Source organism: Cervus canadensis, chromosome 7 (assembly GCF_019320065.1).
Source record: "Cervus canadensis isolate Bull #8, Minnesota chromosome 7, ASM1932006v1, whole genome shotgun sequence".
NCBI classification, from domain to species: domain Eukaryota; kingdom Metazoa; phylum Chordata; class Mammalia; order Artiodactyla; family Cervidae; genus Cervus; species Cervus canadensis.
The window spans coordinates 55,253,109-55,276,039 of record NC_057392.1 but is presented as its reverse complement, the minus strand read 5'-3'; the positions used below and the strand labels follow the sequence as shown (position 1 = coordinate 55,276,039).

General features: G+C 43.7%; 1 long non-coding RNA gene across 1 annotated transcript; it reads right to left on the bottom strand.

The window, feature by feature from the left end:
- Window positions 1–2,773: 2,773 nt before the first annotated feature.
- On the bottom strand, window positions 2,774–22,322 carry LOC122445138. The gene is made up of 4 exons (XR_006270453.1): window positions 22,083–22,322; window positions 13,871–13,983; window positions 12,405–12,452; window positions 2,774–3,000 (listed from the first exon to the last, which is right to left on the bottom strand). It is a non-coding gene; the product is annotated as an uncharacterized LOC122445138 (long non-coding RNA).
- Window positions 22,323–22,931: the final 609 nt, after the last annotated feature.

The following is a 22,931-nucleotide window of genomic DNA, read 5'->3' as shown; positions in this document are numbered from 1 at the left end:
GTTTTCGTCCCACTCGTCCATGTTAACCCTCTCTTCTACGAGGGCAAGGCCTGCCTTCCAACAAGCAACTCTGAGAAGAGCCATGTTGACTTCTGCTTGTACCTTCCTGGACACCTCTGCAGGCAAGACCTTTCCATTGAGCAACCACCTTGAGCAAACCAGCTCTTCTTTGCCCTCCATGATTACTCGGCAACTCTGCACAAGAGTAACCCAAATGTTTGTTTTAATTTCAAACTTAAGATCGAAAAGCTAGCTGTGTGTTTTCTTTCTTTCCCTTGAGGAAGTTACCAGGGACCTGGGGGACTTCTCATCTTCAGCTCTTGATTCCTAGCTCCACACATCCCCATCTTTTGCTGACCCCCAGTCTGTGCCAGGTGACCCAGGACATGCCAGGGAGGAAAAGATACCCCTCCAGAGGGAAGATATTCCCCGCAAATGGAGTCTCTCACTCAACCTCCGCCTAACCTCCCAACTCCAGGGTCACCAACCAACTCTTGTCTCTACCGCCTCCTGCCAGCCTGGATCATTATCCCCCAGTTTTCTAGTTTACAAAGCATTTTAACCTCATGGTATATGATGTCCAAGGCCGCCCTGACATAGGGGCAGTATTTCACATTTGAGAGAAGACAGTCCCATGCAATTATGCATATATCTGGACGTGATCTGTCCAAGTTTACATAGAAAGCAGCATCATTAGCCTCCTGATTCTAAGTCCTCTGTTCCTTGCGATCTCTCTTCTCCCAGCGACTCCCTTATTATACATCTTGCATATTCGGCTAAAAGGAGTTTTCTAGATCACCATTGTTCTCTGACTACTCTCACATTCACAAAGCTTCAGAGATTCCTCCTGCCTCCAGGATAAAATTCCAGTGATCCGGCTGATCTTTCAGAGCCCTCCACAGTATGACTTCAGTGTTTGCTCAACGTTACTTCCACTGCTTCTGCTGGGTGGGTCTAATTGAATTTTCAATACTATCTTCTGCACTTTTTAAACATTTGGACCTTTGTCCTATGGCTTCTCTGGACCTCCTCCCCATACTTTACTCCAGGTCTAGCCTTCAAAATTCTATTTCCTTCAGGGCTACCTCCTGCTAGAAGTCTCCTCGAATGGCCTCAGCCCACAGTGAACTCTCCCTTGTGACATTCCTCAGCCTTCATCAGCCACCCCACTCCCCTGGCCTCAGAGCAAACCTTTGTCAGGGAGGACTGAAGCTTGCCTTTACCTGCCATCTCCCACCTCAGCCCAGGCCTGGGCTTTGCATATCGAAAAAGAGTTGGTCACATACATCTATTGGTAGTTCTCTGCTAAATGCGAGGTTCAAGAAAACTTAGGGGTAGTATTTGCCTTCTCATGACCCAACAAGTAAGAAACACAGAGTAAATGTTGGATCAAAAGTAAAAATCTTCTTTTCCATAACTGAAGTGTTTAGTGGACCTTTTTCTCAGAGAAGGAAGAGGAAGAAGAAAGGGATAGAGCAGGATGGTTCAAGTCCAGATCAAAGAGCCTGACTTCCATCTCTGGCTCCTCAGGACCTAGTAATGAACATACAGCACTGCCCTGGTACCAGGTACCTTAAAAGTGAAAGTGAAAGTGCTGGTCTTTCAGTCCTGTCTGACTCTTTGCAACCCCACGGACTGTAGCCTTCCGGGCTCCTTTGTCCACAGCATTCTCCAGGCAAGAGTACTGGAGTGGGTTGCTATGCCCTTCTGCAGGGGATCTTCCCAACCCAGAGAATGGAACCCTGGTCTCCCGCACTGCAGGCAGATTCTTTACCATCTGAGCTGCAAGAGAAGCCCATACCATTCAGCTTGGAGCCTCAGTTTTTTCAACTGGGAAATGTGAATGATTGACTGCCTAGCGCATATATCTCCATAATAGATGTGAATGTGCTTTGTGAGTTTAAATGCTAAACCTCTATGAGGGATGGTTAATTTCCAAAGCTCGAGCCACCCACTCCTGCCCAGTGTCTTTCCTCTGTTAAAATCCATGAGGACATTTGGATCAACAGAGAAGCGAATGCTCCCTTTTTTACCTATGCTGTTGACCAATGGCCTTTGATGCTGGAAAAGTCCCATGATCCTTGAGCTATTATTAGGGATGGTTACATTGGCAGAGGGAGGCTATAAACAGCCAGCAGGGCCATCATTAACCTTTGGGTTTCCCATTTCAGGAACCAGTTTCAAAATAAACCTTTCCTCTGAAGAGAGCGCATGTCTACAGTTGCTCATGACCCACTGAAAGGAAAGGGAATTGCACTTCATTGCAATTGGGGAGAGATTGGGGAATTTGTCTTGCGTGAGTTTGCTTAGCCCCAGCCCTTAATCATGAAACATGGCTCCAAACTGCGGACTTGAATCTTGAAGTTCAGCCAAGTTGGGTGGACTTCTGAGTGCCTCCATGGCTGGCTCCTCTGAGCCTCATGCCCTGCTCCAGGGAAATGACTATGACACAAAGTGAGGGGACAGAATCTCAGGGAACAGTAAGGAGTCAGGAAGGGAGGAGTCTGGGGCTGAGGGTTTCTGCGGGGTCTTGCTCCCAAGTCCATGCCTGCCTCGGAGCTCCCCATGGGGATTTAGACCTCCCACATTTTCATCTGAAGTACCCCTGGGGGTTCCAGTTTCCCATGGCCCAGCAGGCTGCAGTGAACCATCCCCTCATCGCCCCCTTCCCCTACCACACATTGGTAACCTCACTTCATTTACCACCCCCCACCACCTCTAAAGCAGCCAGGATATTTTAAAAACCCTTGTTTTGATCTCCTTTGCATATCAGTTACACTATTTCTGAGCGTGTTTATTTTTATTTTTTTTTTCCGGTGGTGAGCCCGTTGCTTTGAGCCGTCTGCTCGCACGTTTCCACTTCCCCCCGCTTTCCTGTGCACTGCTGTGGCCTCCAGGCATGTGGCTCAGGCTACAGTGAATGGTTCTCATGGGTCTGTGGCCTTTGAAGGAGCAGGGAGGCAGGTTCTTCTGCCAGTGGTCCTCCACTTCTCCTGACATCTGCAGAGGGGAGATGAAATTTCAGTTATGTTTCCTCTGCCTCATCTCCCAACAAAACCAATTCTGTTGCTCAGTCTGAGAGACGGGGGTCAGGGAAAAGGCTCTGGATTGGGCATGAGAGAGACCAGAGTATTCATTCCAACATTGACACTGACCTTGAAAAAAGCCTCTACCTTCTTTGGGATGGTCTTAAATTTTCTAAACTTCTTTCTGGCTCTAAATTCTAGGATTCTAACCAACATGGGGATGCTACCCTATCACCGAGCAAGATAGCTCCTATTCTGAGGATCAGCTTTGGAGATGGTTCTGAGATGGACGTGTTGGAGATGCAGAAATGACTGTGATACTCCCGTCTCAGGGAGTCAATTTGTGGGACAGAACATCTCTTGCTGATACGATCTTGTAAAATGTATGTGTGATGACTTGTGAAATGTCCAAGCTAAAGCTTTCGAGTGAGTCATGATGTATGTCTAAATCTACGTGCTTTCCAACATTTTCCATGTCATGGCATCCTTAGAAAGTGATAGTATTAATACTTATACAGCATACTAGGCAAATGAATAATTGTGTACTTGTTGTGTTGGCAACCAACCCATTGATTCTGATTACTCCAAGGACTAAGGAGAAAATATGTGGGTCCACTGGGCCCAGATTGGGAAGCTTTGGTTGAGAGGATTAAGACAACTCCAGAAAAACAACAGTGTTAAGGCCTATGATAAAACACAAAATGCTAGCGATTGTGGTTCTGAGCTTTGTGTTAGCAAAGCCAAAATGTAAGAAAGAGAATCCTGAAAACAGACCATAGGGTTCAGATAGAAAATCCACCATTTGTCAACTCTCAGAAACACTGAAGTTCAGTTTCTTCTGTCCTGGAAATAGTATTATCAACCACTGTAGGACTAAATAAAGTATTGCACCTCAGCACATTCTAAGCTCTCAATCAATGTTAGCTATTATTGTTATGGCTAGTGTAAGACAGGAAATTAAATGTCATTTGGTTCAATCCTCCCATATGAGAGAAAAGGAAACTGACTTGATCAAAGTTGCATAGCTAGTTAGTAGCTGAGATGGGATTGAAACCCAAGTCTTCTGACATCAGTTTTATGCTTTTATATAACTTAAAAAATAGTAGCTCATCCTGTATTAAAAACCATCCAAATACCTAAGTACTTAGGGTGGGTTCCCCATCCCTAAAGAGGTTTGGAAGATGAGACGATTCATATTTGTTTTAAGCTGGTTTATCAGTGACTCTGCCGTAGGCACTGACAGGAATGAAATCACCTGACATCTGCCTTATATTCCAAGTAGGTAGTCAAGGGCCAGCCTCCAGGTTCCAGAAAGCATGGGAATAGGTGCAGGGGCTACACATCTGGCATCTCAAATGCCAAAAGCACCAAGCCATCATTCTAGAAACCCCATTTTACATCTGAACATACTGAAAATCTAGCTCATTTGGAGTCACCGGTCCTATTCAACCGCAAAACAAAGATTAGAATCTGGAGCTCAGACTTACTGCTGGAGCCTTTCCACAGAGCTCCACAAAAGAGGGAGAATTTTAGACTCATTGTTTGCATTTGCTGACCATGTCGCCTAAGGCTAAAAGCATACTAAGGCATGCATGTTCAATTGTGTCCAACTCTTTGCAACCCCATGAACTGTAGCCTGCCAGGCTCCTCTCTCCATGTGATCTTCAATTACTCATTTAAATGCGTGTGTGTGTGTGTGTGTGTGTGTGTGTGTGTTTTAACCAGCCACAAATGATTAAGGCAACTTATAGGAAATATAATAACCAATAATAAAGTGGACATTAAAATAAATTCTAATGTCTTGGAAATAAACCATAGAATACCCAGGCCCATGCAGTCCAATGACACATGTGAAGTGAAAGTGTTAGTCGCTCAGTTGTGTCCAACTCCTTGTGACCCCATGGACAGTAGTCTGCCAGGTTCTTCTGTCCATGGGATTCTCCAGGCAAGAATACTGGAGTGGGTTGCCATTCCCTTCTCCAGGGAATCTTCCTGACTCAGGGATTGAACTCGAGTCTCCTGAAGCTTCGGGCAGATTCTTTACTGTCTGAGTCCCCAGGGCAGTCCAGTGGCACATGTCTATTTAAATTTAAATTAATTAAAACTAAGTATAATAAAAAAAAAGTATCTAGCTTCCCAGTGTCACTAGCCACCTTTCAAGTGCCCAGTGACTCCATGTAGCTGATGGCTACTTATTGGACATTGCAGATGTGGAATATTTCCATGATTGTGAAAAGTTCTATCAAACACTGCTGTCTGCACAGGTAACCAGGTTGTATAGTTCTACACACTTGCAATAATTCAGCCAAGACTGTGGCTCTGAGCTTTGTGTTACCAAAGCCAAAAAAAAAGAAAAAAGCCAAGTCAGTGTCCCATTACCAGTTCCTCAGGGGAAACAGACATTTTAGCCCTTAGACCTAAGAGAATTCATCTGATGGGGCTTCATAGAAAGATCCCTGAATGACATGGGAAATCATATTTTTTAAACCACAAGGGACAGAGTAGGCACAAATTTCAATGTTAATCTTTATACTGACTCACTTATAAAAGTTGAGGGTATAATTCACCCAAATTCAACCTAAATGAAAATACTTGTTTGGGGTGGGAAGGTGGGGAGGATACTTATTTTCTCGGTCCTGGAGGGGACCACCTTCGCAATGCAGCTCAGGTGAATTGGCTCCCAGGGAATGGCAAAACTTGTGCTGAGGCCTGAATGATAAGATGAAGTAGTCATTGAAAGTGTGCAAGAAGAGCATCTAGCAGAAGAGGGAACAAGTGCAAAGACCCTCAGGTTGGGAAGCGTTGGCAAGTCTGAGGGAGAAAAAACCCAGTGAACATTGTGGATGAGGCTGAGATTGAAAGGAGATGATGTTAGACATAATTTTGTTGGCAAAGGTCCATACAGTCAAAACTATGGTTTTTCCAGTAGTCATGTACAGGTGTGAGAGTTGGACCATAAAGAAGGCTGAGCACTAAAGAATTGATGCTTTCTAACTCTGGTGCTGGAAAAGACTGTTGGGAGTCCCTTGGACAACAATGAGATCAAACCAGTCCATCCTAAAGAAAATCAACCCTGAATAGTCATTGGAAGGACTGAGGCTGAAGCTGAAGCTCCAACACTTTGGCCACCTGATGCAAAGAGCCAACTCATTGGAAAAGACCCTGATGCTGGGAAGGATTGAGGGCAAAAGGAGAAGGGAGCAACAGAGAATGAGACAGTTGGATAGCATCACTGACTCAATGGACATGAATTTGAGCAAACTCAGGGAAATAGTGAAGGACAGGGCAGCCTGCAGCTCATGGGATCACAGACAGTTGGACACAAATTGGCAACTGAACAACAAGACGGAAGTCAGGGGACTGGACCTGTATGGTTTTACAGGTCATAGTAAGAGAAGTTGGCAGAGCTGTGACATAATTTGTGATTCTCGAAACATCACTCTGGTGACTGCACAGAAAGTTACTAGGGGCACAAGAGTCTAGGGAAAGAATGTGATGGTAGTTGGAATAAGATTATTGCTGTGGAGATAATGAAAAATAGTCTGAATTGACACCTATTTTAGACGTAAAGGTCAATGTAACTTGCTAATAGATTAAACATGGAGCTTGAAGGAAGTCAGGAAAATTACTAGAATGATTCAAGTATTTACCCTGAACAAATAGCAGCTAGAAGGCTCAAACCACTTCCCATGACAGGGAAGACTTGGGAAGGAGGAATAGGAGGAGGAGAAAGGGATAAATCAATTGTTTTGTTTGGGTCATGGTTTCTGTGAAATACCTATTAGATATACAATTAGAGTTTTATCAAGTCTGGAACTCGAGGGAGAAGTCAGGTGGAGATAGAAACTTGAAGTCATCTGCATATAGATAGTATATTAAAGCTTTGGGATTCATGGAGTTTATCTAGGATGAGTAGAGACAGAATTGAAACAAGAACCTCTGAGCACTCCAAAATTTGATACAGAGGAGAAAGAGCCAGGCAAGGAGACAAGAAGGTAAGAGCAAAAAAAAAAAAAAAAAAAAGAAGGTAAGAGCAAATGAGATGAGTGTGGAATTCCAGAAAGCTAGAGAAGAAAACGTTCAAAATCAGAAGGATCAACCATGGTGCATTCTATCGAATAATCTAGTTAGTTGAATATATTTTGGCTTTGGGTGCATCCACCATTGGTGACCTTGATAAGGGCTGTTAAGTATAGAGTCAGAAGAAATTTGAAGCATTGTTGAGGAAAGAATGGGAGCTGATCAGAGGAGAAAGGAAACACAGATTTTACCTTTTTAAAGTTTTTTTGTGACGGCATCAGAGAAACGGGATGGCAGCTATGGGGATATGTGGGGTCAAGGGAGAGTTGTTGTTATGAAAACATATTTGTTGGTTAACGGAATGGATGTAACAAAATAAGAGAAAATAATGTTGCAGGAAAGAAGTACATGAAAGGAGATAACATCCAGAGGACACAAGGAAGAAGTGAACTTAAGAGGCTGTGACACTCCCTCCACTTGATAAGAAGTAGGCAGTGTATGTGGGTCCAGATGCAGGTGAGTTAAGGAGTTGGTAGAGGAAAGAGGCAGTGATTTCCTCTGATAACAAAGAAGGAAGGTCATCATCCTGAGGTACAGAGAGGGTGCAGCACGGTGGAGATTTCAGAGGGAGATAAAGGTATGAAAAAAAAATCAACCCAGAGCCTGATAAAGTAAATTTGCTAGAAGTGTTAGAGGGCACACTGGCAGGGTCCACTGAGGGCTGTGGTCATAAATTTAAAGTGACCACATGATCCACAATGTTCTTAACAGCATTCTGTTGCTTAGTTGCAGGCAAAGGAGGACTGAGAAGATAATCACATTTCACCAGTATGGGGGTTTTGCCCAATGAAGGGAAGCAAGGGAATTTAGGGTGTTGGAAAGAGAGTGGTTATGATACAGAGCAGAGGGAGTTACAGTTGGAATAGGGGTTAAGGCTAGTCAATAACACATCAGTGAACTCCACATGTATCCAGACCATCTGCCTGGACCTCTCAGTATGTCGAGAGATTTCCTTCCCCCGGAAAAGGGAGTTTATTACTGGCTTCCTTTGGTTTTTTGCCACATCTAGAATCCCCCCTTCAAAGTTATGCAACCAATTAGAAACTGAGTGTTGGGTACCAAACTAGGAGATGGAGGGAAGAGTCAAACCTGAGCACAGAAGGGGATGTTTTTCCTAGTAACTCACAGTCTACAGCCAAGTCTCACCACTTGACTTAGACCTAGATGAAGGCATGGGGCAAGAAAACATCCCACACATGCAGAGAAAAGACTTGGGTTTCCATCGGTGTCTGTTGCACTCACGAGGTGAGAAAGTTCCCTCACATCCTGAGCCTTTGTTCCCTTAAACCTCTGGCCCTACCTAAGTTACAGCTCATTATACAGATCTGATGAAATGGTGAGTATAAAATCATCTTAGTTGCCAGAAAGTGTGGAGATGTGTGGAGATTATACTGTCATGCCTCTGTACATTGGTCTGCAAATATAGGTCACCATGGCTAGTAAGCCACTGGCCTTAAAATTGGAAACTGATGAAATGCTCACAATGAAAGGCAAGTACATTTCAAAACAGAAGCAATGGGAAGCAACTGTCTCTCTTTTTTGTGCAACATCCTATGAACTCGTGGCTCTCACAGCCCAGGATGTTGCTGCAGTTGTCAGCCCAGCGTGCTTTAACAGCACAAGACTAATCCCTGAGTCACCCCATCATCCTGATTTAGTAACTTTATTTTTCAATACCTCAGTCATCTTCTCTGTAAAGTGGGAAGACTCATACCAGCTCCTACTCAACTTCTAGGGACTCCAAAAGATTCAACTTATTATTATTATTTTTTTAAGAAAAATTAATAACTGGAAAGTACTCCGAGTTACTTTGAAAACAGGTGAGGGTAAATGTGAAGTGTCACTATTATTAAGTGTGAGGCAATACTTCCCACCCCCACCATGTCCCGGGGTGACAATGTGAGCTGTGTGACAGGCTATTTTTAAATTATCATCTCTGGAAGCATATGGTCCTGCCCGGTGCCAAAAAGAGAACTGACCTGCTTCTGTTTGTTTACTTGCCAGTTTTGACCTGATGGAGCATTTTCTATATTCTGTTAAGATGATCCTTTATACCCTAAACTTTTCAAGCAAATACTGAAGTTTTTCTGCAACATAGCCTCCAAGAGACCATGTCAATATAACTTGCTTAGACAATAACAAAGGCCATAAGAGGACAGTAGTGTGTTTATACAAATCTTCCTTCTGTGTCAGTGAAGACATTTGAGGGTTTGCCTGGTTGGTGTTGGTGATGATGATGGCGATGGTGATGGTGATGGTAATGATTTATTTTATGTTTTATTAATAACAACTGCTACCAACTAAAGCTGTTTTGTGCTCCAAATATACAGCGCTGGTGGCTCAGACGGTAAAGAAATATACAGCGGTAGCTTTTTAAAAGCTTCATGTTTGCTGCCCCCTCTAATTGACCTGACTTCACCCTCTGCCTGGCAGGACTCCTGAATTGAGTTAAACTTCTTGGATTTGATTTCTGATACCAAATCCCTGGAAAGATATCCAGCCACTCAGGTGAAAAAAGAAAGAGATGAAAACACCTATTTTGTGGGACCTGACTTTTGTACAAGGCAGATAAAACATCCCGGTCAAAGTAAAGAAAGAAGGATAAGAAGGAACCTACAATTTTCTCTTTCTTTTTTATTTATTTTTTCTGTAAAGTCCAGAGTCAAAGTCTCTTTTCTTGGGGTCAAGTGATAACCAAAAATAGAAGTAATGAGATTTTGTGGCACTTCACTTATCTAATTTAAAAGGTAATTTATAAATGTGAGTGACAAGGAAAACTTAGAAGGTAGGGCCTGCTTCTGCAATTAAATGACTGAATCAAGAAGATGTGAAAGGAATGTAAAAAGTTCTGGATGCCTCTGGGAACAAATAAGAGAATCAATTATGGAAATTCACACAAGGTCAAAGTTTAAAAATTGTGAAGCACAGATACAACCAACTACAGGTCTTCCTCAAGCCCTAATGAATGCTCTTCATTAGAGAAGTTCAAGAAGAGAATGGATGCATATTTTCTGGAGATAGTGGAGGAGAAGTTCTGAAATTGGCTACAGGTGTGAACAGGTGAACTTTATGATTTTGGCCAGCTCCTAAAATCTATCTTTCTTTGGATCAGCCAGCAACTTCAAATCCTTTTTTTATGCAGAGACAAATAGACACGGTGAGACCAATTTGGGTTTTCTGGAATCTTCCATAGAGATGCTCCCTATTTCTTGCTCCTCCTTGCCCAATTTCACTCAAATCCCAAAGTTGAAGCAGGAACAAAGGAGGAAAGATTAATAAGGTGACTTTGTTCTCCTGTTACAAGCAGAACTCTTTCACTTACATGTAATTCCTTCTCTTACCATTTCCGTTGGTCTGGTCCAAACCACAGCATCCCGTGTCTGGACTCCCCCACCATCCCCCTTCTCTCCTGTATCTCCCCACAAGTCCATCTTTCATATGTGAGTCCTCCTAAATCATTATCATGGCTTATTATTGACCTAAAAACTGTCCTGACTTTTCCTTTCTAATAACTCTCTAAAATCCTCAAACCCATAATTCAAGCTTGATGGTGACTCTAATGCCAAGTAGATTGATCTACCAAGAAAGTCTTCCACTATTTGACTCCATTATGCCACACCCCGATGGGGAGATTTTCTGTCTTCTTTGTCTACTTCATCTCCCAACTCAAGCCTTACCTCCTCCAGGAATCATTCCCAACATCTCCTGCCTGGCTGATGATCTCAGCTTCTCTGAGCTCCTACAAATCTTAGCGTCTTTACCCATCATTTAAGCAGTTAATAGAGCCTTGAGGTGTTTCATATATTTCATTTGGATACCCAAATGAATTGTCTTGTTTCCTAATATAGGGTTATAGGTTTCTGGAGTGTAGGGATCATCTCCTGTATTTCTTTTGTAATCCCCGGGTGCCTAGCACATTGTTGGACACAGAGCAACAATCCTTCAGTCTCACAGCAGCCTTTAGGGTTGAAACAGCACTTTGATATGTCATTCAAATGATTCCTGAAACAACTAGCAAGGTCCACAAGGCAGACAGTGAGTGAGGAAACTGAGGTCCAACAAGCTGCATATCCAACAGGGATTCTAACCCAATGCCCTCCCAAATAATAACTATTAGAAGAGTAAACAAATGAACAGATCTTGCAGTTCAAATATTTGTAGGTAGCCAAAGGGAAGTGACTGTATGTTTGATCACTGCCTATTCTGTTGATGTAGGTTGACCTCCAAAACAGGCTAAGGAATCCACTTTGTATGGGTAGACTCCGTTTGAGAGACAGATGGCCTCTGCCCCTCTGACTTCATCTGGTAATGAGAGGAGATTCTATGGAGAAGATTGAGTGCTTTGGAATGTGTTTGTGTGGGAGCCTAGATGGAAATCAGCAACCTCAGGGCAAACCTCTGAACCTGCCCATCTTGAGGCTTCTAGGACTCTGACCAAGGCAGGTAGAAGGGACCAGTCTGGAAGAGGCCTTAGGCACCAAACGGTCCTCAGTGATCTTCACTTCTTTAATTGGTAAATTCACCCTCTCACATTTAAAGACAGTTTAAAAGACTTTGGAAATGTGTTCCTGTTCCTACAGAAACTACCTCTGAATTTTCTAGTGAAAACTCTGCCAACTTTGTTAAGCCAAGTTCCTTTTCCCCCTCTTTTCTTTGACCATGAAATCAGCTTTGGTGCCAACGCTCAGATCTAGCAGGTGTTTGACGCATCATGTGCTGTGATAAGTGTTTGTTACAGAAGTTCATTCAAGCTAATCACCATAGCTTTTGAGGCATCATTGCCACTGATCATAAAACTGTCCTTGAAAATGAGAAGCCCAAGATACTCAACCAGAATGTATTCTTTTCTTTCTACTTTTATGTTCTCTGTGTCCTCTCCACATCTGGTGTAATAGAGAGAGGAGGTAGAAGTCAGGGGATGGGGACTTGAATCCTGCTTCTGCCCCAAGCTAGCCATGTGACCCTGGTGAAGTCATTTCTCAGTCCTGAGCCTTATGGCTCTTTTTTACACTGGAGAGGTGAGAGCGGGAGACTGCCAAGTTCTCCCTAAGTCCTGATACGTCCTGAAGAGAAGACAGACATGCTTGCCTTTCCTCACCCAGAATGTACTTTACATAAGTGAATTGACTTCCTTTTTTCACTCGTTTGTTCCTCTAGTCAGGGGTGAGGGGAGCGATGCTGCCCACAGGAGCATGGGTGGGGGCGGGGGACTATGTGGGTGTGGGGGTGGGGAGGGGCTATGCTGGTAAAGAAAGGAGGTGCAAACACCACTAATTACTTGAACTACATAACACTTACTTCTGTGATGATATTAAAGGACCTTCCGGGTATTTGGCGTATGAACACCTACAGGAGAATGATGAAGAAATTTTCAGTTCCATAATTGTTCCTGAAAAGGCATTCAGAAATTCTAATTCTGCAAATTAGATTACTTTAGAGGGGGAAAAAAGGTGAGAAAAAATTTTCATATCAAGAAGAAAAAAATATCCCCTTGCTATTCTTTGCCCCCAAACCTTTAAACCAGCCCATGGAGAATCAGACTTTAGGTCTTTTTATGCATTAGAGTTTGTACCCAAAATGTTTGCATACATTTTATCACTTGATCTTTGAAACAGCCCTCTGAAAGGAGGTCTTTGTCATTGTCTTCGTTTCACAGGTGAGGAAACTAAAGCTCTAACAGGCCTAGCAACTTGTTAGTGTACACAAATCATAGGTGGCCAAGTTCAGAGTGAACCAGCTGGTCTGGAGCTGTCTGTGCTAAGCGCTCTTCCACAATATCCCAAGAGGAGTTCTCATTGGCCTCAAACAAAGAGGTGAATGGGCTTCCCTGGTGGTTCAGATAGTAAAGAATCTACCTGCAATATAAGAGACCAGGATTTGAGCCCTGGGTTGGGAAGATCCCCTGGAGAAGGGAATGGCTACCCACTCCAGTATTTTCACCTGAAAAAAAGGCTGTGGACAGGAGTCCATGGGCTTCCCAGGTTGCTCTAGTGGTAAAGAACCTGCCTGCCAGTGCAGGAGACATGAGACACAGGTTCAATGTGAGACACAGGTCAGGAAGATCCCCTGGAGGAGGGCATGGCAAACCACTCCAGTATTTTTGCCTGGAGAATCCCACGAACAGAGCAGCCTGGCGGGCTACAGTCCATGGGGTCGCAAAGAATAGGACATGACTGAAGCGACTTAGCACACACACAACAGTCCATAGGGTCACAAAAGAGTCAGACACAACTGAGCGACTAACAATGTTCACTTTTCAAAGAGATGAGTAATTATCTACAAGACTGGATTGGGGGTTATCTCTCTAAAGGTCTAAAGGACTGCTGTTCAATCACAGACTGACAGAGCAGCAAAGTCCCACCTACCCCTGCCACACCCCCTCCTCCAGATATCACCCTGGCCTTTTTCTTCAGCTGAGTACATCCCTGGTACTCTGACCTACTGGGATAATTTGGTGGCAAAATCAGTCCTGAAATCCTTCAATTTCATCTTATATTCTTCAAGATACCTGGTATTAAAAATCAAGTGATTCCACAGAACACGCGCTAAAGAGAAGACCAAGAATTGTTTTTTTCAGCCACCAAATAGTCCTGCTGGCCAGAGTTGGACAGAGTTGACTTTTATCTCGGTTTCTCCTTGGTCTTATATTCACCAACCTCACTAATATAACACAGAAGGGCCATGGCAGACAGAAATGTGACTGCCCATGAGTCATTAATTCTTGGCCTTCAGCATGTTTTGAAAATGTGTTGTGAAATGCTTACCAATCAATAATTCCATCACTGGGCAGTAGAGAAGCTGGGAGTTGTGCAAGAAGGGAAGTGGGGCATTAATGCTGGTCACTCAGGAGGCTCCAAATTTCTGCTGAGAGCAGGACCTAAAGACACAAAATCTCTAGAATTGTTTTTAAAGGAATCAAAGAGAGGATCAAGGCTAAGGGTGAGTGAAAGTAGACTTGTGCCCTTGCATGAGACCAGTAAAGTGGGACAAGCTGTTATTTGCAGAAAGTCCCAAGCTAGCCTGTTTGTCCTTTTCTGTCAAAGGCTAAGAGACATGTTACACCCCAGACTGCGTCTAGGTATCCCTTCTCCATGACCAAGACCTCAGCCTGAGCTACAGGTATTGCAAGTGTCCTAGGTGAAGGAGGGTGCCTGGTACCAGGGGAAGGAGCACAGAACAAGAAGGATTCAAGCCCCTGTCTGCACTCATTAGGTCTGTGACATTGGGAGTGGTCACATCTTTGTGGGATCTTCGGGACCTTCCTTTCTACTGAAAGGAGAAGGCATCTGCCCCACAGACCACAGAAAGATCTGAGGTAATGAGGGGTATGCAAACAATCTGCAAACTATACAAATATGAAGGACTATTGGTAGAAGCCCATCTACCTTGGTTTTGCAAGCTCAGCTGGAAAGAATCTCCTGTTTAAGGAATGGCATAGTCCATGAACGGGGTATGACTTGTGGTTAGACTGGAAAACTGAAGATTGTCCCACGCAGACAACAGAGAAGAATTTTCAGATTCTTAGAGTGTGCCTGTCACTGTTAGCTGGAAACAGTGCTGTGATGGTAAATGTTTAACAACTGGTTCTCTGGGATGATAAAACCTGGAATTGTAGCATTTGCTGACTTCCGTGGGGTAAATTCTAGCGCCATGTTGATTTCAAGCTACCAATGTGACATCACTGAACCATGAAGTGAGGAAAAGATGCCCACAACTAGCTCTCCCTACTGAATGCAAGCTAGTTCCATCACACTATGGAAACTTTTATCAACGCTGAGGTTGGTATAATAGACTTTGGAACCCTTCTTAATACACAAGTTTCAAGTTTTAATATCTAGTCACAGTGTCTGTTCCTCCAGTAATTCAAAGATGAAAATTTTTATTTAAATTTGTACTTAGCATTTTTATAGCAAATCTCAATTATGGATTTCTTTATGGACATTGTTGAGCCCTAAAATACTGTTCTATCATCCTAAGTAATGTTCCTCTTCTTCAACCTGCAAATCTGATAATAGATCAGCAAGCAAGGTAAAACGGAACACAGCATGAAGAGGGAGTCAGGAAACTTGAGACCAAGTGTTAGCAATCCCATCTGTGTGAACTTTTATAAGTCACCTGCCTTCCCTGAGTCTCAGTTTTTACATCTGTAAAATGGGAACAGCCCTGGTTTGCTTGCCTTATAGGGCTACCATGAGATCAAAGGCAATCACACCAGTGCGAGTATTTTGAGAAAAGCAAAATCCTACTGGGATTTGAGTGATTATGATTAACTTCCAAAAATAAATTATTGGACATGGCTATTCATAAGAATTATCAACTGACACCACACTGGAAAAGCCCTGCACAGGAGCTCAAATCCCTTCCCTGGAGTAGAGTTACTCCCAGGCAGGATCGGTGTGACATGAAGAGAGCAGCCCCCAGGACTGTGGGGTGGCTCAGCTCTGCTATGCCGGGTCCAGGGACATTGGAAATTACTTGTGCTCACAGACTTTCACACCAAATGACCTGTGGAGGTTAAAAACAAGACTGAGCCCAAGCTTTGTCAATCTAGAGCTGGGACAAGGTCAGCAAGGAGCTAGGCAACGGAGCCTGCTTGGTAGATTTCCCCAGCCGACTTGGAGGCCATCTCTGAGGGGATGAGGGGGCCTGGGGAAATCTGCATTTTATAAAGTGCCCCTGTTAATGCAGATGCATATGACAAAAATGGTACATGATGTAAAACTCGATGGAGTGGAGCAAGGAAAGCACCCAACCCATGCTGTGCCAGGGCATAGATGGAAAGTAATACTTCTTGAGGGAAACCCAGGAAGACACCATCATAATCCATGACCTGGCCAAGCTTCTTTCTTTTCTTAATTGAATGGTACTGCCACTATCCATCCACCCACATACAGGATGATCAAGACATATAGATTTGTCTGCTTGGCACACAGGATATCAGTCACTGAGGTCTCTGCAAACAAAACTATTCATTGTCAGCCACCAGCTGCTACCAAAGGCTGGCACAGAAAGATGCTTTCAAGGGAGGTTTCCCTAAAGCACTGTCTCTCCACCCACTCCTCTAGATATCTTAAAGAAAAAGTTCTGTGGATCCCTGTACCACTAGTGAACACATCCTAAACTCAACCTCATTGGGCATGTCAAACAGTATTTTTTCTTCCACCCATTTGGTCCAGAAATACTTATGAGGCTCCAATTAAGTCAGACACACGTATAGAGCTGGAAACTGAGGATGAATGAGATTCCATTTCTGTCTTTTGTTGTTATTCAGTTGCTAAATCATGTAGACTCTTTTCGACCCCATGGACAGCAGCACACCAGGCTTCCCTGTCCTTCACTACCTCCTGGTGTTTGCTCAGACTCATGTCCATTGAATCAGTGATGCCATCCAACCATCTCATCCTCTATTGCCCCCTTCTCTTGCCTTCAATCTTTTCCAGCATTAGGGTCTTTTTCAATGATTCAGCTCTTTGCATCAGGTAGCCAAAGGATTGGAGCTTCAACTTAAGCATCTTATGGTCTAATTTTTACATCTGTACATGACTACTGGACAAACCATAGCTTTAACTATATGGACCTTTGTCAGCAAACTGAACGTGAAAGGCACTCAGTCATATCCGACTCTTTGCAACCCCATGGACTATATAGTTCATGGAATTCTCCAGGCCAGAATACTGGAGTGGGTAGCCTTTCCCTTCTCCAGGGGATCTTCCCAACCCAGGGATCGAACCTAGGTCTCCTGCACTGCAGGCAGATTCTTTACCAGCTGAGCCACAAGAGACGCCTAAGAATACTGGAGTGGGTAGCCTATCCCTCCTCCAGTGGATCTTCCCAACCCAGGAATCGAACTGAGGTCTCCTGCATTGCAGGAGGATTCTTTACCAACTGAGCTATCAGGGAAGCCCTAACAAAGTGATGTGTCTGCTTTTTAATACATTGTCTAGGTTTGTCACAGCTTTCCTTCCAAGGAATGAGTGTCTTTGAATTTCATGGCTCCCATCTCCATCTGTAGTGATTTTGAAGACCAAGAAAACAAACTCCACCACTGTCGCTCCAAAAAGAGTTAATGTTCTTGGAGGATTCAGAAACAAAGCCAATGGTTACAGTATCATGTAGTAAGTATAACTGAGATATGCCCTGTCCTGGGGTCTCCAGAGCAGGGAGCACTTAACTATGGTGGGGGTTGAGAGGGGATGAGAAATGCTTTCCAGAATGGAGGATGTCAGGTTTGCAAAATAGGAGGGATCTCTAGGCAGAAGGAATAGGTGGTGCAAAGCACAGAGGCAGGAGCATGATGTGTGCTGAGGGAACAAGTAGACTGTGATAGAAAATTTGTAAGAGGTGCACCAGTAGATGAGGCTGGAAACTCTCACCTGCCAAGCCTGGAGTAAAGATCTCACCGTGAAGGCCATGCACAGCCTTTGGAAAACTTGCAGAAGGATTCAGTTTGCAATTTTATAGATCCATTTCTAGAGAAGCAGTGTGCAAAACAGGTTGAAATCATAAGAAAGCAAATTAAAAAGCCATTGCAGTAGCTCAGGTGAGACCTAAACTAGTGGTGATGGGAATATAGAGCAGAGGGTGGATTTAAACAAAATCAAGAGAGAAAGTCTCTAGGATGGATTGGGTACAGGCTGGAGGTTAGGGTTACAGTCATCTAAACAAACTCACTCCCATGCGAGTGATGGGAGCCATGAAATTAAAAGACGCTTGCTCCTTGGAAGGAAAGCTATGACAAACCTAGACAACATATTAAAAAGCAGACATCACTTTGCAGACGAAGGTCCATATAGTTAAAGCTGTGGTTTTTCTGGTAGTCATGTACAGATGTAAGAATTAGGCCATGAGATGCTTAAGCTGAAGCTCCAATCTTTAGATTTCTAAGGGAAGGACAGCTTGTGTATATGCTGCTTTAACTGAATTAATGAATCCAGGAGAATGAACTAATTTCAGAAAGAAGTTCAGTTTGGTATATGTTCAGTTTGAGGTGACTTTGGAATATCTAGGGGAAGAAATTTAGGCACTAGTTTATATGAGTCTCTGAACTCAAAAGGGGGAACAAGATAGAGATATAAGAAGAACTTTGCTGCATTAGACGTAAAACTCTTGCTAAAGAGATTCATTACCCTTGAGGATTACTCGGTATGAAATTTGGTTTCAACATTAGTACCAGAAAAAAAATGCAAACAATTAAGACACTCCCTTCAATCAGAAAAAGAACATAATGTAAATCATCTTGTTTACTTTTTTCCTGGCCTGCCAGGAAGCTCAGAGATATATTTAACATTCAATTGCAGTAATGTACTGAGAAAGCCTTATAATTAACATATTTGTCTTCTCGCTATTTTTATGGCTTCAATTTTTTATTTACTATTTAATATCCTCAGTGCATACCCCATATCATCAGGTGCCTTTACTTTTCTTAGGAAATAAAAAGCATGTATGCTTTCCTTTGATATTATTAAGCCAAGTTTGCACCCTATTCACTTCAAGTGTTTTTTAGGCTCCCAAAGAGTTTTCCTTTACAATTTATGAGAATAACCATTTTTTCCCCCAGGTAAAAAAAAAGGAAACAAACAAACAAAAAAAAAACCCCTCTTCAGAAAGGAATTAGTCCTCAGGGATCAGTTAGAGCCAAAGGGACCAGAAGCCTATAGATTGTTATAGAAAGCTAGAGTCATTGACTCAGAAAGAGCATCCAAAAGGTATATGAGAAATAAAATCTGAGCAGAGGCCTTCCAGCCCAGCCCATTTTGTTACTTCTCAGCCAAGTAAAACTAGTCCCAGGATGAGGCAGGGCTACAACATAAATAGCACCACAGAGGGTTTGGGTAAATTCCATTCAGGTTATTGGGAACTACCTTTTAACCTTTGAGGAACAAGAATGTCATAACAATAGCAGTTGTTACCATTTTAAAAGGCCCTTACATCATTACCTAACTTAATCCTCTCCAGTGTTCTGACAAGAACTGTGGTTATTCATACTTTATGCTATGTGTTCTCTTGCATAATGCATCTTGGAACCACTTTTAGGGAAAGAACACTGGTCTGAGCTCCCAGCCCTCCAGTAAGACCATTTGTAGTTTTGGAAGTGGAATGAGGCTGCCTGATTTTCATCTAGCACTTTGAGTTTCCAGAACACTGTCACCTCCATATAATATGTGACCCTCACAGTCACCCCTGATGTAAGCTGGGAAGGATGTATCATCTCCATTTCACAGATAAAACTAGCAAGTCATACCCCCTTGAGCTCACTTTGAGAAATAAAGGGAGGGCACTAAGACCCCACACCCCTAAGATGTCCCCTCACCCTGCCCTAGAACCGAATCATCTCGGGCTTTCACAGGGAAGCCCTCCTTCAGGTTGCAATAACTCCTTCACTGGCAAAGTAAGATGCTAATGATAGAAACCTCCAGTGGACAGCCCCAGCTCATCTGACTTCCCTCTCACTAATGAACACAGCCTCTTGGTGCCACAAAATCAGAAGTTGGTTAGGATCCCTTCTTTCCTTCTATTGGAATTCACCTGCTTCAGGTTTCACCAAATAATAAGCCTCAGAGCAACCAGTCAAGAAAACAGCCATGTAAACAATTTTTAAAGCAGTCCATGAAATTTCGAACAGTGGGACTAAACAGCTCTCCCTAGGCCAGACTCAGAAATTCTTCTTAATCATGCATCTTCTGAAGTCACTTCACCTGTCTAAGTCTTAGCTCCACCTGCAAAATGGGTCAATAATAACCTTCGTCCTGCCTCTCTTCAGAGGCAGGGAAAGATCAAAATTGTGTATTATTAGCACCTTATAAGTACTTCCATGGTGGCTCAGTAGTAAAGAATCTGCCTACAGAGCAAGAGACACAGGAGACACAGGTTTGACCCCTGGGTCAGGAAGATCCCCTAAAGGAGGAAATGGCAACCCACTCCAGCATTCTTCCCAGGAAAATCCCATGGATAGAGGAACTTGGTGGGCTACAATCCATAGCATTGCAAAGAGTTAGACACGAATGAAGCGATTTGAGTACCCAGCATTTTATGAATATGAGAGCCCCTCAATACTATTCAAGCAGGGAATTTCAAACCTTTAACTCAAGGGGCAGAGAGATGGTGTAGGAAAAGTGTTGGTCGATGGGTCAGAAGCTACTGGAACTGACATATGCATTGCAACCTGCATCCACGGGAAGAGAGATGCTGGGGTGACATGCACAGTCACGCAATGACCCCTCCCAGCACCCAGGCTGACAAAAGTCATCAGAAGATACAGTCAGAAATTCCTTTCAAAAAATCTCTTAGTTCAACAGTTTTATTCCCCAGGGAAGATAAAATGTATATACTTCCTGTAATCAATCACAAGCCTCTTGAAGCTTCAGTCAGAGAATTTGCACAATTCTAATTTGTAAAGGTGACAGACTAGAGGTGGAAAGTAACTATGGGGCCCTTTAATACATGTAAATGAGAACAGTACCCTGGTCTTTACTGAATTATAATGAACTCTCAGTTTTCTGCTAGACCAGAATGTTCAACTCGTAGATGACAGAGCCAGAAAACCTCCTGGAGGCCCTTTACCTCATGTATCCTCCCCGCTCCCATTTTACAAAGCGGGAGACTAAGACACATGTGACCTGCGCCACAAGGTGGAATCATATAAAAGCACATGCTGTACCCTCGCTGGACTTAATCCAGCATGTGTTTACTGAGAATCTACTGAATTCTTGGTGGGGAAATATAGATGAAAACACCAGAGAAACCACTGTCAAGAAAGCCAGACTCCACTAAGGAAGATAAACAAGTAAGCAGAAGTTTCTGGCATGAGTGGTATGGGCCATATTAACAAGGATACAAAATGCCATGTGGATGCAGACTTCAGAGAGGTCAGCTCCCCCCCGGGGTGATCAGAGAAGACTCCACCTGTGTGTGTACGCTTGCTCAGTTGCGTCCAACTCTTTGAGACCCTGCGGACTGTGGCCCACCAGGCTCCTCTGTCCATGGGATTTCCCAGGCAAGAATATTGGAGTGGGTTGCCATTTCCTTCTCTAGGGGATCTTCCCAACCCAGGGATTGAACCCAGGTCTTCTGCCTTGCAGATAGATTCTTTACTGCTGAGCCATAAGGGAAGCCCAAGACTCTGCCTAGGAGTTGGCATTTGAAGGTTCTAACCACACAGAGTGGAAAAGCATTCCAGGCAAAAGGAACAGAGAGAGCTAAGGCATGGGGGTGAAGAGAGAACACAGCATGCGCTGAGGGTTTCACACACACCGTTGCAAAGAGCAGGAGGGTTTGTACCAGCTGCTTCAGGATAATCTCGGACAATGTCAACAGTCTCAGCTGCTATCCTCCACCTCATTCGGCACGCTCCCGGGGGCAGAGGCCTGTGTCCACCTAATGGGCCAGTACGAAAACCTGGCCCAGTGCTGATGGCATTGTGGGGCTTAATAAATTCCCTTTGAAGATGAGAAGACTGTACGGGAGAAAAGAATTTGCCACTCAAGTGAGTCAGCCGGAACGGCAGGCGTGTCCTGGCTCCTCGGGCCAAGCACTAGGGCCGACGGGCCAGACATGCTGGGTTACTTCCCCCTGGGGCCACTGGATTCCACCTGGGGACATCGAGTCTTTTTTCAGCAAGTCGTTCCTAAGCCACGACACTCCTGGCTCATCCCTAGCCTTTGTAGTTTCACCAGCGTAATTGATCCCAGAGCTCTGCTTCCTCCATGCCCATTGGTTTCCTAGGAAGTGATGGTGTATCAGACGCCCTTAGAGCACCTGCGCAGCCTGGCCTCCTGGGGCAGAGATGGAGCGACATGTGAGAGGCAGACATAAATAGTCCTGAGTTCTGCAGTCATCCTTTTGGGTGCTCTGAGCTTCCTGTCCTGAGCTAAGGTTTTCTCCTGGGGTTAGCTGAGGCACAGAGAGATAAACAAAGCTTGAAAGTGACTCTCCCCACTGGAAAGCTAAAGGCACTTTCAAGACACTGCTTTCTCCTACCTTCTGATGAATGTGTCCCAGACTCGCCACCATCATACCCTGGGGAAGGCTCTCCAAGGTGTGTAGGTTGAGAGGAGAGACCACCTGAGGATGAAACTTCTTTCAGGCATCCTCCCACATATGTTGGGGCTACAGAATGTCAGAGAGCCAGGCAAATCTTGCCAGGATTCACCATGGCAGGAGAACCTGTCACCCCAGCGTTCAGCACTGAGCAGCCCAAACAAGCCCTAGTGACTAAGGTTTTTTTCCACTTACACCTGGCTCTTTTGCTTTCACCACACAATTATATTAGCAAATGAGATCCTTGAGTAAGCAAAACAGGTCCTTCACAGATTCTTTTGTAAGAACACATTCCTGAGCCTACTACAGATATTTAGAGTCAAGGAACATTTATTCACACAGGCTTTTCAAAATACACCTCCAAGCTACTTTCACCATGTCGTTGCCATGATCTGAAAACTCAAGTGTGTCCAGAAGCAGGCAGCCAGTGGCTTGCAACAACTGATAACTTGGCAGCAAAAAAAAAAAATTTAAAAGCAAGGCACAGATGCATATTCAACATATGTAACTGACAAAGGATTAATACCCTGAATATAGCAGAGAAATCCTATACATCCATAAGAAAAATTAAAAGCAATAGAGATACATTGGCAGACTGTACGAACATGCAAAGTACTGAAAGAAAAATGATTCTCAGCATATGGTAAAATGCTTAACTTAACTAATAAAGAATGCAGATTTTAAAAATTAAGAGATGCCATCTCACATCCATCAGATTAGCTAAAATTCTTGAAGTCTGACCATATGAAGTGAAGGAATAGAAACTTTAAAGCCCATTATTAAGAAAAT